The sequence below is a fragment of the Rhagoletis zephyria genome, unplaced genomic scaffold (assembly GCF_001687245.7).
Source record: "Rhagoletis zephyria isolate East Lansing unplaced genomic scaffold, Rhagoletis_zephyria_1.1 Rzeph_scaffold_00692, whole genome shotgun sequence".
Taxonomy (NCBI): domain Eukaryota; kingdom Metazoa; phylum Arthropoda; class Insecta; order Diptera; family Tephritidae; genus Rhagoletis; species Rhagoletis zephyria.
This window is the reverse complement of record NW_016157776.1, coordinates 8,371-26,693: the sequence shown is the minus strand read 5'-3', so window position 1 is coordinate 26,693 and position 18,323 is coordinate 8,371. Positions and strand designations below refer to the sequence as shown.

Sequence of the window (18,323 nt, the reverse complement as noted above, 5' to 3'; positions counted from 1 at the left end):
GAAAGCTTGTAAAACCAATTTTGAATTGCACGACCCACTCCGTTGCTTATGCCAGGATTTTAACTCTCATTCCAGCACGTTTGATATATCAGATCCGCTTTTCAGCATTAAGAAAGCGATACTCTCCTCTCTCAATAAGTGAATTATTGACATAAATACATAAAATCAGCTGATGAATTTAGTTCTGTAGCTGAACAGTTTTAGATCTCGACACTTAACAAACTCCTGCCTATCGTGACTCGGCACAAAAAATTTAAAATATTGGTTCCGTACGTCATGCGGACTGCGCCCCTCGTGCGGATGGGCGGGAATGGAGGGTAAAAACCGTTGGGATATTATTAAAAGGAGGCTTAAAAAAGCTGTAGTTTAATATATTTTTAAAAGGGTTGCCACCTGTTTGAAAAGTAAAATTTAAATTAACTATACGCAAGCCATCTGAAGAATTAAAATATGGTTGTCAAACAAAATATTGTTAAGAAACCTTTAGTTTTAAAGTTTTGGATAATATTGAAGTCTTTACCAAGGGTTGCCACCTTTTGAAAAATTCAACTGAATTAGTTTAAATGAAATATTATAATACTAGCAGACCCAGCGAACTTCCTCCCGCACAAAATAATTTTTTTTTTTTTTTTTTTAACTGTTTGGTTCAATATTTTCACCAACAATTCACGTTTACGATTTCCATTGGCTCGCTCATCGTCTAAGATTATGGTTTGGTGGTCGTTTTCCGCCTTAATTAACCTAACGAAAGCGTGATGAAGTTCTTGAAATTCTCCAATTATGAAACATTTCATAGAACGGTTAATCTCACAACGAAATAAATTTGAATAGCATTTCTTCTTCACTCCCTGGTGGCCAGTTCTATAGAAAATGTCCAAAAAAAGTTATAGTATAGTTGGGGGCAATTTCAAAATGGATGCGTATAATTGTTCTACAGAAATCCAATATACATAGACTTATTTCAGACGAAATACCTTAAAAGTAAGTAAAAGTAAGTTTCACGAAAATAAATTTTTTTACTTGAATTTATTACAGTAAAAGGCGCGCGATGGGTTTGGCGGTTGATTAATCGGTGGTGATATGAGATTTACCCCAGCACAATCAACCCTGGTGTCTCCGAATGAAGCTTTAAAGCATAACAATACTGGCGAAAGTCACATACATGGGGCCAGTCGTAACACATAAAAATTCGATATACTCAATGGTGCAACAGGTCGATTTAATCTGACAAACACGGCCCTTTTCTAACTTGGCGATTATTCGTATTGACTCCAGCGCCACGTAGCAGATCTTTTTAGTAATAGTACTGATTTTACCGTTACCAATACATATTTTGAATATTAGCCGAAGTATATCATAAATAACTGGCGGGTGAATTTGTGAAACTGCACTGTCTAGAGAGTTACTCAAAAACGCACAAACAGCTTCGTTAAAATCCGTCCGAGCATTTAGGAGCATTTCACTCACAAACACACCTACAAATGAATTATATATACGTTTGTACGGCGCCACGCCCTCTTTTCAGATAGCCCGTTTTTTTCCGTGAGTATAGATTGATTTCATATATCTCCACACCAAGTTCCAGTACTCTACCATGAACATTTCCAGAGATATTCGGTATGAAAAATTCCTCTATATATCGAAATTTTTTTTAGCCTATGATAATCCTTGGGATGTCTGAATCAGGTGTCGGAAATTAAAAACAAAATCTGTTCGACCGTTCTCGAGCTTTGCGTACACAAAAAGCGGCTTTCAAAATATATATTGGTATAGATTGGTATGAATCGAAATGGTTTTGAATATGTATCACAATATGAGTGTCAGCGAAAGAGTTTTAAAAAGGTTATCAACTATTTGAAAGTTTAAAATCAAACTATTCAATAATTTAAATGAACAATTACAAAATGGGAATCAATCAAAATGATTTTAAAAGGGCTTAATTTCCATATTACATGTAAAGGGTTTCCATCTGTTTAAAATCTCTAATTGAGTTCAGGGGATAAGTTAATTGAAAAAGTATGACAAATGATAAGTTTAAGGAAGTTTTAGTTTGAAAATATTTTGAAGGTTGTTAAACATATTTTACACCTCGTGTTTTTGATTTGAGTTTTCTTGAAATAAATTTTACTCAATGTAGCACGTAAAAATTTCATACACTCAGAGAAGCGGGTGAGGGCGATCNAGTTCAGGGGATAAGTTAATTGAAAAAGTATGACAAATGATAAGTTTAAGGAAGTTTTAGTTTGAAAATATTTTGAAGGTTGTTAAACATATTTTACACCTCGTGTTTTTGATTTGAGTTTTCTTGAAATAAATTTTACTCAATGTAGCACGTAAAAATTTCATACACTCAGAGAAGCGGGTGAGGGCGATCTAGTGTCTCAATAATTGTTTAAAGCCACGCAGAAATATTAACGCACAAATATTAAAATTGTTATTTGGTTTTTTCGTATGCTCACAATCATTAATTGTACCAAGATGACGTCACGCACACAGCTGATTCTGTCAAAATCACAAAGAGCGGATTAGCGGTACCGCGATTGGCGCAATCTCTATTTCTCTCAATCGTGGTATTTTCCCATACACTTTTTTGTAGATCAAAAATAAATTTCAGCTTAACGAACGTAAAATAAAGGACATTTTTCCCAATGATTTTAGAATACGAACATACAACTTGAATGATGGTAATTTAGATCAAATATTTGCCAATTAATTACACAGCCACACAAAAAAAAATTTGTGTTCTTACCCAAAGGTCTCACTATGTGTACTTTATGTTTTTGGGGTCGCTGAATCCGAATCCGAGGTCCGTTTAACCCCATCAGTTCAGGGTTTTGATATAACCCCAGAAAACCAATATGGCGGACACCTTTTGGAAAAATTCATCGGATTCGCTTGAAACTCGTTACTCGGGGGTTTTCGGGGTCGCTAATTACGAATATGATATTATTTTTTCAAAATTCAAAATGGCGGATCCAATATGGCGGACACATTTTTGTAAAATTCATCGGATTCGCTTGAAAATCGTTACTCAGGGGTTTTGGGAGTCACCGATTACGAATTTTATGTCAGTTTTCGAAAATTCAAAATGGCGGATCCAATACAAAAAGTGTCCGCCATATTGGATCCGCCATTTTGAATTTTCAAAAACTGACATCAAATTCGTAATCGGTGACTCCCAAAACCCCTGAGTAACGATTTTCAAGCGAATCCGATGAATTTTACAAAAATGTGTCCGCCATATTGGATCCGCCATTTTGAATTTTGAAAAAATAATATCATATTCGTAATTAGCGACCCCGAAAACCCCCGAGTAACGAGTTTCAAGCGAATCCGATGAATTTTTCCAAAAGGTGTCCGCCATATTGGTTTTCTGGGGTTATATCAAAACCCTGAACTGATGGGGTTAAATGGACCTCGGATTCGGATTCAGCGACCCCAAAAACATAAAGTACACATAGTGAGACCTTTGGGTCAGAACACAAATTTTTTTTTTGTGTGGCTGTGTTATATTATTAAATTGTTCAAGTTCCTCTTCTTCCAAGGCGCTGTAACCGGATTTTAACCGATTCTTATCAAGAACTTCGCCATCCTTTGCTGCCACAATGCGTTTATCATAATTGAGCGGAGGTTTATTGTTATTTTTCAGTGGATCTGAAAACTTAGCGTGCAACACGATCCTGGGCACAACTTTACCTGTGCTTTCGTCAGCAATGAATTTTACTCAAAGTATATTAATTTGTCTGAGAAAATGTCTAAATATTAGTTAAATTTTTTTTCTATTACATAAATTCCACCTTATCAGTATTATCAAGGATTCGTGACCCTTAAGTGGGGTGCGAAGCTAACTGACGAAGGTTTTCATTCTGTTTTATTATGGACATTTTTATTTTTTCATATTCTATGTGTAAAAATTGACCTCTGCAAAATCCAAAGCTAATTTAAAGGACAGTTTAAGAAATAAAGGACAAATGGCGTCCTTTATTTTGACAAAAATTATAATGGACTGGGGGTTAAAATAAAGGACTGCCCTTTAAAATAAAGGACGGATGGTCACCGTATGTATGTCACTAGTAAACTGAGCAATAAACTCGAGATGTCTTGTTTGTCTTGGACTATATTCACTTTTGGAATTTAGAGTAAAAACCAAGGGCTTATGATCAGTAAAAACAGTAAATTGTCGTCCTTCCAAAAGATACTGAAAATGCTTAATGTTTAAAAAAATTACTAATGATTCCCTGTCAAAAGCACTCTATTTCATTTCTGCTGGATTAGATGCATGTACATTTAAAGAGTGTTTGGCATCTTTGTTAAAATAATTTAACAATATCGTAGATGCAAACTTCTTTTTTATCCATTCAAAATCTTTATTTGATTTGTCATCCCAAGTTAAATTCTTGTCACGTTTCTTATTCGTTTGAGTGATTAATTCATAGATGACTGTTGTAAGCTCTGCTAGTTTTGGTAAATATCGGTGATAGTAGTTAATCATGCCAATAAATTTCTGTGCTTGCTTAATAGATTTCGGACGTTCGAAACTTGGATATCTACCACTTTTTCTTCAGAGAGTCTAATTCCCGCCTCTGAGATATTACGTCCCAAAAAATTAATACTTATAACGTAAAAGTACATTTACTTGGTTTGATATTTTAACCGTACTCTGTTAAGCATTGGAAAACTGCTTGAAGATCATTAAAATGCTGTTCCTCATTATCACTTGCGATTAATAGATAATCGGTATATGCATAAACAAAGTCTAAACCACTAACTACTTCATTAATAAATCTTTGAAAAGTTTGCGCTGAATTTCCAAGACCAAAAGGCATACTTATAAATTCAAACATACCAAAAGGTGTCGTAATTGCAGTCTGATAGATATCTTCTTCGGCATTTGGGGGTAAGCTCTTACCAAATCTAATTTCGAAAATGTATTCTTATTTTTAAGATTCATGTTAAAGTCATGAACATGAGGTAAAGGGTAACGGTCCGGTACAGTCACAACGATTAGTCTTCGAAAGTCACCACAAGGACGCCAATCATTTAATTCTTTTTTGGGAACTAGATGAAGTGGAGATGCTACGCATGAATTTGAGGGTCTACAAATCCCTGTCTTCACTAAGAAATCGAACTCGGTTTTGGCCACTTTGAATTTAATAGGATCTAATCGGCCGCTGTGGTGTAGTGGTAAGCAGTGCGCGCTTCCACTCCGCAACGCCTGGGTTCAAACCCTGGTCAAAGCAACGTCGCAAAAAATATAGAAAAAAGGTTTTTTCTTAACAGCGGTCGTCCCTCGGCAGGCAATGGCAAACCTCCGAGTGTATTTCTGCCATGAAAAACAGCTTCTCATAAAAATACAATCGCCGTTCGGAGTCGGCGTAAACTGTAGGTCCCTCCGCTTTGTGTGACAACATCAAGGCGCACACCACAAATCGGAGGAGAAGCTCGGCCAAACACTAACATATGTGTAAGCGCCAATCTATTATATAATCGCCTTGGCTTAGAGAAAGGAACGTTTCCTTCAGTAACAAGTCTATGAAACGTAGTATGTTTAGCCGGTTTCGAGTAATATGGTTCAGCAATTAGAGAAGGAAATTCCTTCAATAATTTTGTATACTTGTTATCAACTACGAAAATCTTTGGAAGCAAAATGTTACAAACATATTAAATTGCATTTAATATCAATTAAGAGACCGTATTTACACAGAAAATCTGCACCGATAATTGTTTTCGCTATATCCGCTATCAAAAATGTAAACAGAAATTCGCGTCTCAAACCCAAATTAATATTTAAAAGCTTTTTTCCGTATGTTGAAATAGTTGAACCATTAGCTGCTGTTAAAATAATATCAGAAGATTTCCTTGTATTTGGGAATTTAGTAACTGGAAGAACCGAAATTTCTGCTCCACTATCAATTAAGAAATTTAGTTTGTTAGCTTTATCAAATATAAAAAGGCGACGCGTGGAGATGTCTAAATTTCCGTTGTTTGTCGCCGCAACAACGAACGACTTTAGTTTGTTGAACTATTATTTTTCGAAAATGCACATGGTTGTTCACATTTTTTAGCCTTGTTCCCAAATTTGTAGTGATATCTACATAACCAATTCGGATTGTCGCGAGATTTTGATCGATATCTAAATGGACTTCTAAAATGATTCCTACTTATTGACCGTGACCTCGAATAATTTTGATTTATTTCTATCCTCATTTCACATAACTCTAAAGAAAGCTTTTCAAAATTTTTACAAATTACAAATTTACAAATATTAAATTATTTTCACTTTTTGGATTTTGAAAATCATTAACTGAAGCTATCTCACTTTTGTTTACAAGCTCCCTAACATTATGAGCCCATTTTATCAACTCACTGATATTACTTGAAGTAGAAGTAGCTAAAATTACACTGAGGTTTTTCGGTAATTTCCTCATCCAAAGTTTCTTAAGAACTTCTTGGCTGAAATTGGAACCCAAAAGCAGTACAAGAGACTGATAAAATTCCGAGGGCTTACGATCACCCATTTCAGAATCAGAAAATATTTTGTGTAATTTTGCATTCTCACTTAATGAATTCCTTTCAATTAATATATTCTTAAGCGCGGTAAATTTATTGGCGCATATTCATAGTCATATTTAGTACTCAACTAAGTCGAAACTATTCTAAGTCACAACTAAAGCTATTCATAGTCGCCTTAGTTTCGACTTTTCTGGCTAAGTACCAACTTAAAATTTAGTTTCGGCTGCAGTTGCAACTAAGTCGTAACTAGGAAGAAGTATTTTATCAAATTAAGGGAAAACAGACGAAATATGTAAAAATTAAGTTGGTAGAGGGTGATTTTGATAATATTGAATAATCTCCAATTAAAATTTACAAAGATCGATCCATTTTATTCGGAAGATCAAATTAAATGCGTATTACAATTTGAATAAACCTAAATCACAAATTTATAATTGGAATAATTTAGATAAATTCTCAAATAATAAGTCAGTTTCATGCTAGTTCTTTTAAAGTAAATTTGTGCATAACATTTAGATATCTATGTTTCACAGAATGCTTCGATAAACATCGACTTCACATCACTGCGGTTGTTCTGGCTATTTCACACAATTAACAAGACAAGATGCCTTATTCTTTTGCATAATCATGCAATGAAAATAAAAATTACATAAACGGATGATCAAACTTGACATTATTTAATAAAACTGTAATTTTTCCAAAATATCGTAAAGAAAAATCGATACATTTTCACACTCGTTTTGCTATATCGTAAACTAAGTCGAAACTACTTAGTAGAAGTCTAAAATGCGACTATGGGCCTGTGCCAATTGATAGAAAAGTTCTATGGTGGAAAAACTTTTTACTATGGTGAGAAAATTTTACATTTCTGCTGTGCCAATTCGTAACTTTTTACTGCTGGAAATTTTTGACAGTTGCTTTGATGCACAAGAAGACTATCGTGTTTGCTATTTATAAAATGCAGCAATTATATAGAAAATATTTGCCTTTGATGATTTCAATTCTTCTGGAACTGAAATCCATGCATTTATTAGACCTTTTAGCAGTAATATTAGAAATAAAATCAACGTCAAAACCGTCTGGTAAGTGTGTTCACAAAAATGTTTAAAACCGTGTACAATTGTTTCCAATAAAAACATATGTCGTTTCAGGGTATTATGTACATGCAACAAGACGTTTATTCCAAAATACTAAGCAGCATATGAACGGCGATAACAAGACTACAAAAATGTATCTTAGGTTGTCCTCTGCTTCGTTTCGAAAAATTGTAACTCACATTCTCATAAAGCGCCACGGATGGTCAGTGGAGTACGAAGTCATTTGCTTAATAAAGTCTTCAAATTATTTATATTGTTCTTACTCACTTCCAGCCTTCGTTGCTGTTGGCGTTCTTTGAACTGAACCAAACATCCTTGTCAATGCGCTTTTCCAGAAGGATTCTGCGTTCTGAACTGCTCCCTGTAAAATAGTATTTTTAATTAAAAAAATACATAACGCCTTTTCATATGTAAATCTGAAATTAAATCTTACAAGTTATATAGCTTTTCTTTCCACTCGCTTTGGTTTTCTTTAATTTATGTGTATACGTGCGTTGTTCGTTCTTCTTCTTGATAATGCTTGCTGTCAAATTTTTCATTAGCCCTGCCGTATCAAACATTTTTATTCACCTCATAGCTGTCAAAAATTTACTATCCAGAGAACTTTTCTATCAATTGGCACAGGCCCTATGAGTAGAAGTAAATTTTAAGTTGGTACTTAAATTTAAGTTGCAACTTTGTTAGTCTCGACTTAGTTGCTGGACTATGAATACGCGCCATTATTTTCGGGTGGATTTTGAATAAAATCTAAAATGGTTACTATAACTTCTTGCGGAAGTGTAGTAAAAGTTTGCACATATTTCGTTGTTTCCTGTGTAATATTTTTTGTAGTAAACTGCATTTCCGCATGGATAAACCAAGCTTCCGGGCAACTTGTCCAAAATTGTGGTAATTTGGCTGATGTAGCACAAATCTCATTACTATTCCGATCGACATACGGATTTGTTAACTGCTCGTTAAACAAACTATATGGCAAATCAATAAGCGTTTCATTTAAATTATGTGTATTACGTGTAGGTTAGGGTTATGATTTTTTTACACTTTTTTTAAATTTTGATTTGCCTGTGCTTGCATTTAATGAACTTTTGTCCATATATTACTTTTTTGGCGATATTTTTGTTGGTTCGTGAAAATACCTCCCGCGCACACTCCTTTCATTTACAAGGCTGTCGCATGTCAAAGCCCCATACCTAGTATAAAAATTCGACCGATATTCCTTTCTGCCTACCAAGTTTTGATTTAAAAACGATGTGTATCAGCACAAAATCCACGAATCTATTTTACTTTAATGAAACCATAAAACATTTGAGAAGAAAAACATGTTTGAATATTAATTTTCTCCACTTAGAAGCTGATAATAAATTCCGCTATGCGCGGGAGTTTTTTTTATAATTTATCAAAATTGTTGTTATTTTTTGGAAATTTATACAAAAGTTCATCGTTTGCCACCACAGGCATTTTAATCTAAAAAAAATCATAACCCTAGTGTAGGTGTATGTGTATCATGTTGTGATGAATGAAACATTTTGACTATTTAAACTTTAACAAATAGACCTCAAGAAGGGAAGTTTACAATTATTTCAAAAAATTGTAGTATTCAATAAATTATAATAAAATGTACTTATTTATTTTTAACAAAAATGAGTACTAAATTTATACTAATCTACCGCTGCTCAGGCAGTTGTTGTTTTTGTTTGCCGTTACTGTGGCGGTTGTGGTTGCACTGCTGATTTTGTGACAGTCACTGTTGTTGCTTTTTCTGTTATTGCCACTACATGGCAGTTGTTGCTGAAACTGTTGCTACTGTGGCAGCCGTTGATGTGACTGTTGCTTGTGCTAAATATCAGCATTGCAATGCTCTGGCGATAAAAAAACGGTGAATATATAGTGCCGTAAAGAAAGAATAAACAGCGCTTAGCTGATAATGGCCTACTGAAAGATGCTGCGACCACTGAGTTGCAGAATAAGCTGACAGTGCGTTGCGTTAGAGGCTGTAAATTCGGAGGCGATGAAGCACTAGCGCTTAGTCGGGTGCGGTTGTGTTGGTTGCACGATGTTATCCAAAATTTTTGCCGTGTGCTCTTCTAATGAAACTTATTGTGGTTTCAGTTGAGACAGCATGAAATAATGTTTAAGGAGTCCTGATGCTGATCGTGGTTACTACGTATGACGCCAATATCGCTATTACCATTTGCAGGGTCGCCAATTGTGGTGCTTTCAAAAACTTATATTTTTGGTAAAGTTTCAACTATTTTCAACTATACAGCAAGATGAAAAAATTTTAAGGGTAGAAAACTTTTCATTTTGATTTCCATTTTACAAAAATAACTTAAATCAAAATTTTTCCAAATTAACCAAGTTAAAAAATGAAGGAAGTATAATAAAAAGTATGAACCCTACACACGGTATCTGTAAAAATAATGTTATTAATAAGAAAGAACAGTTTAGTATAAAAACTTTTACCTCCAATTCACTACTACGTCTGATAAACACATGGCTCGGGTGGAGGTGGCACAGCCAAATGCAACTTGATACAAACAAACGTATCTGGTGGCCGGAAAAATAAAAAAGCAAGAGTCTGTAAAAAAATAATGTCATTAGCATGGCACAATAAACAGGTAGAAGCATGGTAGCAAATACAACAACTGCATGTATTTTTTTGCTGCTTGAGAAACATAAAGTGTCAAAAATGAAATGCCAAACTTGCCGATGTAAACAGAGTTTGACAATTCACAAAGCAAGCAAAATGGACCCCAACGCAAAAAAGTGAGTATAAAAGATTCAATATTGTATTAATAAACTTTTAAAAAGACATTTTAACGTCTTATATTGTCAATTAGATGCAGAATATGACTAACAACTTTACTAAATTATAATTGTTTCATTACTTTTAGATATGAGCAATGTGGAGCAATAACAAGAAATGCGGCCACCAAAGGTTTTTGGGCAAAGAAATTTATATTTTAATAAAAGGAAATACGTGCGAAAGTTGTGGCGAATACGATTTTGTGTGACAAAATGGTAATTTCAAACGATTATAAAGGTTTCAAGCTGTGCGATTATTCAATGAAGGGCATACATATTTCGTGGCATTGAGTGGGTGTAGAGACCTTGAGCATAAAGCAAACAAATGTTTTGTTGGCGTAGATAACAATTAGCAACAACTGTTAATAATTGACTAATTGCAAGAAATCCGTTATTTCTACTTGTATCTTCAAAATCAAGATAAAGTCAACCAAGTGTTACAAATATAGTGAATTGAAATAAGCTTGTATTTACATACATTCAACCATGGCACAACTATGCCATGTATGCAACTAACTTTTTAATTTTTTTTCAAAAGCTTTCGTCGCAGTCCATGTATAAACAGTCAAGATGTTAATGGATATACCCCACTACACCACGCCTGTCTGAATGGCCACATCAACAACGTGCGTCTTTTATTGGCTCATAATGCTGTACCAGACATGCCAGACATAAGAGGCTCAACTCCATTGTATTTAGCAGCATGAGCAGGTCATGATGAGATAGTTAAACAATTATTACTGCAAACACCCAAAGCAGCTAATCAAAATGCGCAGGTTTGAGACAAAACTTTCTTAATTTTCTTCAAAAGTTAATCTGATTTCATTGCAGACTATTGATCATGAAACTCCACTGCATTGTGCCGCACAACACGGCCACAACACTGTTTTAGCCATTTTGCTTGCCTACGGCGCGGATCCCACTGTCCGCAACAATAGTTTTCAAACTGCACTAGATCTAGCAGCGCAATTTCGTCATCAACACATCTCTTACTCTAACATGTTTGCACTTAGCTAGTCGTAATGGACACAAAAAAGTAGTAGAAGCGCTACTAGCCGCTTGAGTGTACGTTAACATTATTACGAATTCGGGAACTGCTCTGCAGGAGGCAGCACTTTGCGGCAAAAAAAGCGGTGGTCAATGTTCCATTGGAAGCTGGTATCAATCCCTATGCTACCGATGGTGCAGGTAACACAGCGCTTGATTTGCTTAAAGACTATCCACTTCACGTTAACTATGAAATTGTGTGCGCAATAAAAGGTAAAAATTGATATAATTCTTTTTCATCTAAAAACTTTCAAACATATACATATATATATTATTCGATTTTTATAAAGGCGCTTCGAATGACACTCATTTCAAACCAATTAACGAGCTTAGCGATCCGGATGATCATGAACGCAGCGACAAGTTTTTGGCAGTTTCCAGTGAAACAAGCTGTATCTAGTTTTGCTCTCACCACAAACAACACAAGAACTATAACAACGGGATCTTGGATGGGCTATATCAACCACTACAATTGGCGTGCTCCTAAATTGGGTTCACTATTTACTCTTGGCGCCCATACTGGTATTACGAGGCTACGATATGGTTCTTTATCTGATAGCGGCAGTTGGTTATGATAGAATTTACATGCAATATTGAAAGGAATTAGCGCATCTATTTCTACTACTAATAATATACTTGCTAATATACAGCTACCTCTGCATCGCGATTGCTGTAACGGCGTCAACTTTCAGCCCAGCTTACCTATACTAAAAGGAAATATAATCGGTTTGTTAAAGTTTTTTCGTCCCTTAAAAGGGCCTTTAATGTGTAAAAAATTTGATCAATTTGTTGATATTTTTGCGGCCCTTAAAGGGCCTTTAATATGTAAAAAATTTGATCAATTTGTTGATATTTTTGAGGCCTTTAAAAGGGCCTTTAATATGTAAAGAAATTCGATCAATTTGTTGATATTTTTGCGGCCCTTAAAAGGGCCTTTAAAATGTTAAATGTATTTGCCTGAAAATAAATAAATTTATATTTAGATTTGAAATTGGTAATTGTTGAAAAGGTATTTGAGCGTTAAGTTAACCAAAGTTTGTATGAAATGTATAGTATATGTATATGTACATACAATATGTATAGAAATAGTTGTGCGAAGTATGCATAATAAGAGCATAATAAATTGTTTCCTTTCAGTTTCACTCACCAAACTAATACTATGAGTACTTTTAGCCGTGCTAAGATAATTTCTGAAATGAAAATATGGACAAAAATAAGTTCAAATGGTTTGAACTTAAATATTTAAATACTTACCAATACCAATTCAAAGAGTAATTTTACTTAATTTTTTGTAGCGTGTCACGTTTTGCTTCGCCTTGCGCACTTTTAGCTGCTTGTTTAAGTGTCACACTCTGAAGAATATCCGGCATTTAAAAAAGAATTGCTTGACGCTGTCCAGAAGGTCTACCTGCGCCGCTCTGTTTAGTAAGCGCTCTTTAAGATTTTTGCAGTGCGATATTTCCTCCAAGGAATCATGTTCGGTGGCAACATTCAAAGCGTCGACGACTTCCGGCTCGACGACTTCCTGCTCCTCCAAAAGAACGACAACACTATCCTAATAAGGCTAGTTTTTGAAAAAAAAGCAGTTTAAATGGAATTTTTTCATATATTTTTTTATAAAAACCAATTTTTATCAGAAATTAGAAATGCAAGGCACAAGGAATGCAGACCAAAAGAAAGGTGTATTAATTTCCTTCAAAACTATATATCAACTTTTACAGACGCTTTACTTGTTTTTGAGATATTACGGTTTTTCAAAAAGCAAACTTCGATCTTTGACCTTCGATATCTCGCTTAATTTTAATTTCTGCAAGTAAATTTTAGTACCGTATAATCAGCTCAAAACGCTCTATCGACTCCTATTTTTAGTTTTGTTCTAGCGAAACGGTGGGTACTCTTTACTTGTTCCGAATTACATAACGATTTGTGAAGGGGTTCATTCTTATATACCGAAAATATAAACGCAATCCTGTTGGCATCTCTAAATAAAACATTTTCTAATAGTAATATATTGGCAACACCAAGCACATTTTTTTTTAATAAAGTTAATGAAATCGACTTAACAAATCTTTTATTTTAAAAATGAGATCTTGTTATAATATAGTTGAAAAAAAACGAATATAATACCTTCATGGTAATAATAAATAACACGAATCACTTATATAATAGCTGCATTTTTTTGTAAGCGAGCGACAAAAGAACGCTCAACTCGGGTAAAATTTCCTTTTAGCTACTGAAGCAACGCTGCTGGTAGCTGGCAAGAAACATGTGATTAGTTCAACGGGATTCGGACCAAAAAAACAAGAGAAATTAGTAATTATGCGTGGTATTTGCATAATATATGTACTTATTTAAAATATAAATCATGTATATACGAAAACAAAAATTTCCTTCTACACTTTCTCATTAACAGTTCATAATAGAGCAGTTTTTTCGCTTAACAAAACTACTCTTAAGGTCGCGTATTTTTTAACCGACCTGGCTGAACTCAGATAAATAGCCGAGTTTGTGTTGTTGCTTTGCGTGTATTTCGTCATTTAAGCGAGTGTTCTTTTGTTGCTCAGTTGCAAAAGAATGGACTTAATAGTGGTGTACAAACAATGTTCTTTAAAAATACGCATACTTTTTAAAAATATTTGTATCAACACATTTTCCAATTGGACTGCGCAATTATTAAATTTATTATAGCTCATACTAATTGATTAATCGCACAATCCGCTTTTAAGCGCTCGGCGCTAAAAGATAAAATAAAAACCTATAATAACGCGAGATCACAATTTCTTCAAAATCACCTATAGTGTCTGAATGATTTACATTTCTGTTGTTTTCATATATTGAGCTATTCAACCTTGATAACATACTGTTTCATATTGGAAACGTTTTGCAGCAGAAACTATTAGCCTTCATATAATATTTTATTCGAACTATTGAATTAAGGCTTTCCACCCTCATCCTATTTCGAATCTTAGTTTTTGTTGAATTCCTTATGGAAAAAAACGCGCTCAACAAAAGCATTTGAGTGGGGCAAGGATAATAAAATGAAGGCTACTTTACTTACATTTTCAAACATTTTATTGCATGTTGCGGTTTTCACTCCGTAAGCAATTATCCGAAATTCTCGAAATTCGGATGGAATGCCGTTCTAAAAAGTTATTCCATGCTTCTCTTTCCTTAAAATTTAAATAGTGAATTGGCAGGTTCCTAAAACTCGCACTCTTGTGATTCACATACTTTTCTGGTGACAAAATTAAAGCTTTTTTAAAAGTATTTAATTGACTAGGTAATAGTTTCAAAATTTCTTTGATTAGGGTGATTAAAAATTTTTGGCAGTCTTTTCACATGCTTGTTAAGTCAAGTTTATCACGCAATTCATTAGCCTCTTCTGTAAAATTATCGTGGAAAATTAAGTTTTGTATATTTTTATAATTGGAAAAAATTTATTTGAAGTGGAAAAATCGTCAAATTGGCGCTAAATCGCCAAATCTGGACACTCTGGTTCTCATACCCATAACTCGGTAAACAATCGTACGTTTTCTAGAGGCCGTGCGAATGGTAGTACCTTCAGCCACGTACTTCTGGATTAGGGGTATGCGCACCTCCGCCGATCGCACATTCTCTGGACACACTTCGAACCTGAGGTCCTCGCTCCCGTCCTCTATCATTTCGAGGACCCAGTGACCCTCGGCCGTCCTCCCTAAAAATTAAGTAAAAATAAAATTAATAGCCTTTTTTAATAGATAAAATTCAAATTCAAATTGCCTTTGTTGAACATTCTCTTTCCAAATTTACTTTCGTCTATTTGTAGTACTGTCCCGGGCCCGCCAATTTTCGCGCCATGTTCCTCCTTTTCAAGTTGGTATAGAACCGCTACTTCCCGACAGTAACTATACCAGTCGGTTAGTGTCCTGCTTGACAAGCAGGGGCCCTAGACATAATTTTCAAGTTTCACTGAAGTTGTGTATACGGTTTGCATTCTCGAACCAAGTTCCCTTGGCTCTAGATACGCTGGACTTGCTTCGGCATTGGCCCTTCCGCCATAGGTGTTCTGTGGGTTGTGCAGAGTTTGGTCCGCAGCATCATCCCGTTTTGCTCGGCAAATGCGATGCACTGCTCCACCGTACCTAGTTTTTCGCGAACCTTATAGCAGGCCCACATACTTCTTATTTCCAGCGCGGTTAACATGTTGCCTCTTGCTGCACCAGTGCTAGTTTATGGTACATCTGAATCTGTAAATACAATCTGTAATGCTTGTAAATTAAAATAAATATAATAGAACTTAACGTAGTCCGTATAGTTCTGAACACACAATTTGTTATCTTCATTATCTAAACGCTTTGTCGATGAGGACATGATTTTTTTGAACGGGACAGCGACATCTTGAATTGGTATGAGTTTGACATAAAAGAAGAGGAAGAACCTTATCTGTCGCCGGAAAAATATAAACAGATCTAATCTGGCCACAATCACAGCCGTCGCGTAACCCGGTCGTCGCCAAAATAATTGTCTACATAAGAGTACTTGTTAAAATAATTTTACAGCTGTTGTCAGTAGCTCATAGTTTTCAATGTGTTCGGGCTATATCACTCATTTTAATAAATTTAGTAATTTACCAAAGAAGTTGTAATTTTCTGTGTGGAATAACCAAAAGATAGCTGCGCTGCTTTTGTAAAAATTGAAAATAACGGTAAATAAAATAGACTCGGCGTCGTTATTGGTTGCCACTTGAATCAAATTTACAGTGTAACCTAATGTTACGACCGCGTTTCAACGGCACCGCCATTTACGTTTTGTATACGTCCAAGTCGCGCGATTTAGTATTTCAAAATGCACTATATACATTGAAATATATTTTTTACCATAAAATTTATATTATATCACCAAAGAACGTAGATAACAAGAAGGGACAACTGGCTATAATTTTAGCGAAAGTGAGAAACAGGGGCGTGCCTTCTCTTTTGCCCTAGTACGTTTTTTGATTGGATGAAATAAGAAGGTATGCCCCTGTTGCGCACTTTCGCTACAATTATAACGAGTTGTCCCCTCTTATTATCTACGTTCTTTGATATCACCGATTTAAAAGAAACTGTTAAATCTAATGTACATAAATAAGACCGCGAAATTAATATTTTCCTTTTAGTCTTCAGTCTCGTAATGCATCACAAATTATTTTTGGTTAAAAATAACTATTAACATTTTCAACGATTTGATATCTCATTCTTGGCGGCCATTGCTCAACAATTGTGTGTTTATGAAGAAAAGATGGTGCTTTAATAAAAAGAAAAGTGATTAGCGCAGTGTTTATAAAAAAAAAATTGTGAGGTAGTGGCGAAATTTTAACAACGAATAATTTTAAAACTATTACCATTTTTACATAAAATGGTGAAGATAGTCAATGGGCACCTCCCCAACACCCCTTTGCGAATTGCTTTAAAAAATTCGTAGTACTTTGCGTGATATAGGACATTATTAGAAATCCCAGCCCAAATCACACGTGAACATTGAAAAGATCGTGCAAAGAAAGTGACAGCGGCACTTTTTATATGAAAATTTGCTAGTGGAAGTGCAAAAAATTTAACAACAAATTACTTAAATACTGTTTAATGAGTGAAGTCGTAGCTTAATCTTTATTTACACGATAATACAAATACAATACAAATTAGGTTTTAGAAATATGCATACAATTATACAAATTTAAATAAAGTCTTACCGCGTATTACGCTACAACGTGCTTATTAGTAGACAGACGGAATAGAAAAGAAATAATACGTCGTAAGCTACGAAACGGGATACAAATGACAGATACTTATTCTACAAACATATGAGCTTAGAAGTCTACATTTTTGGGGTTGCCAACATCCTTCTTCCTTTTAAAAAGATGGTAATCGGAAGCCCAGGCCGGAGGTCTCTTGCGTCTCGATGAACGTCTCAGCTCTTGAGAAACTACCGACGGCTCTGGAATTGGATTATGAGAGTCGGTTGTCGGCTCGATGCTGGGTGTTTGATCTGAGGGGTTTGGAGGACTTTCAGCGTTCGTACAGGATTGAGGTTCAACCAAATTTCTCGGAGACGATTCCTCTGCGACGTTTTGATCTTGCTCTTCAGTGCGAGTTTCTGAACTGCTAATTGTTGATGCTGGTTTATATGACAGGTCAAAGTAATCAAATAAAATATCTAACGGCTGGCATTAAGTTTGTATATATCGCGGACGCAGCTGAGTGGAGTGAGATTTTACAGCTCTGGGGATTGTTGAGTTATCGATTTCAACTTCGTAACTGACCCTACCGAGAACTTTTGCGATTGTTCCGGGCGCCCAATAGGATTTGTTCAGCTTATAAAGTTTTGCATATACACGATCGCCAATTTTGTAAACTCGTTCTTTGGCCCCATGTCTTTTATTAAATTGCCGTCCCATGTTTTCGTTGCGTTGGCCTCTATACGGCTTGATATTTTTGAGAAGATCCAATTCTGTTCTTTGTCTTCTCCCTACGAACAACTCCGCTGGCGATTTACCTTGTGGTGCATTACGGTTTGGCGTTGCTCGATAAGTTCTCAGAAATGTTTGTAAAATTTGCTTTTGCGTCCAATTTCTTTAGTGCCCTTTTCTGGGTATCCACGAAGCGTTCCGCTTGTCCGCTGGACTGCGGATGATACGGTGCTGTGAACTTGTGAGAAATACCTCGGCTTACGCAGAAATCTGAAAAAGTCTTACTTGCAAATTGTGCGCCATTGTCGCTGACTACTAATTCAGGGTCTCCAAATTGTGACGTGAAGTCTGACATGCAGTCTAAAATACTGGTGGACGTTATCGACTTAACTTGGTAAATCTGTGGCCATTTCGAGATCGCACCGATGATGCGATGT

At 35.3% G+C, this 18,323-nt stretch overlaps 1 pseudogene; it reads left to right on the top strand.

Annotated features, from left to right (window-relative positions):
• The first annotated feature begins 10,628 nt into the window (after window positions 1–10,628).
• On the top strand, window positions 10,629–11,862 carry LOC108361068 (ankyrin repeat and SAM domain-containing protein 1A-like; annotated as a pseudogene).
• The last annotated feature ends 6,461 nt before the right edge of the window (window positions 11,863–18,323 follow it).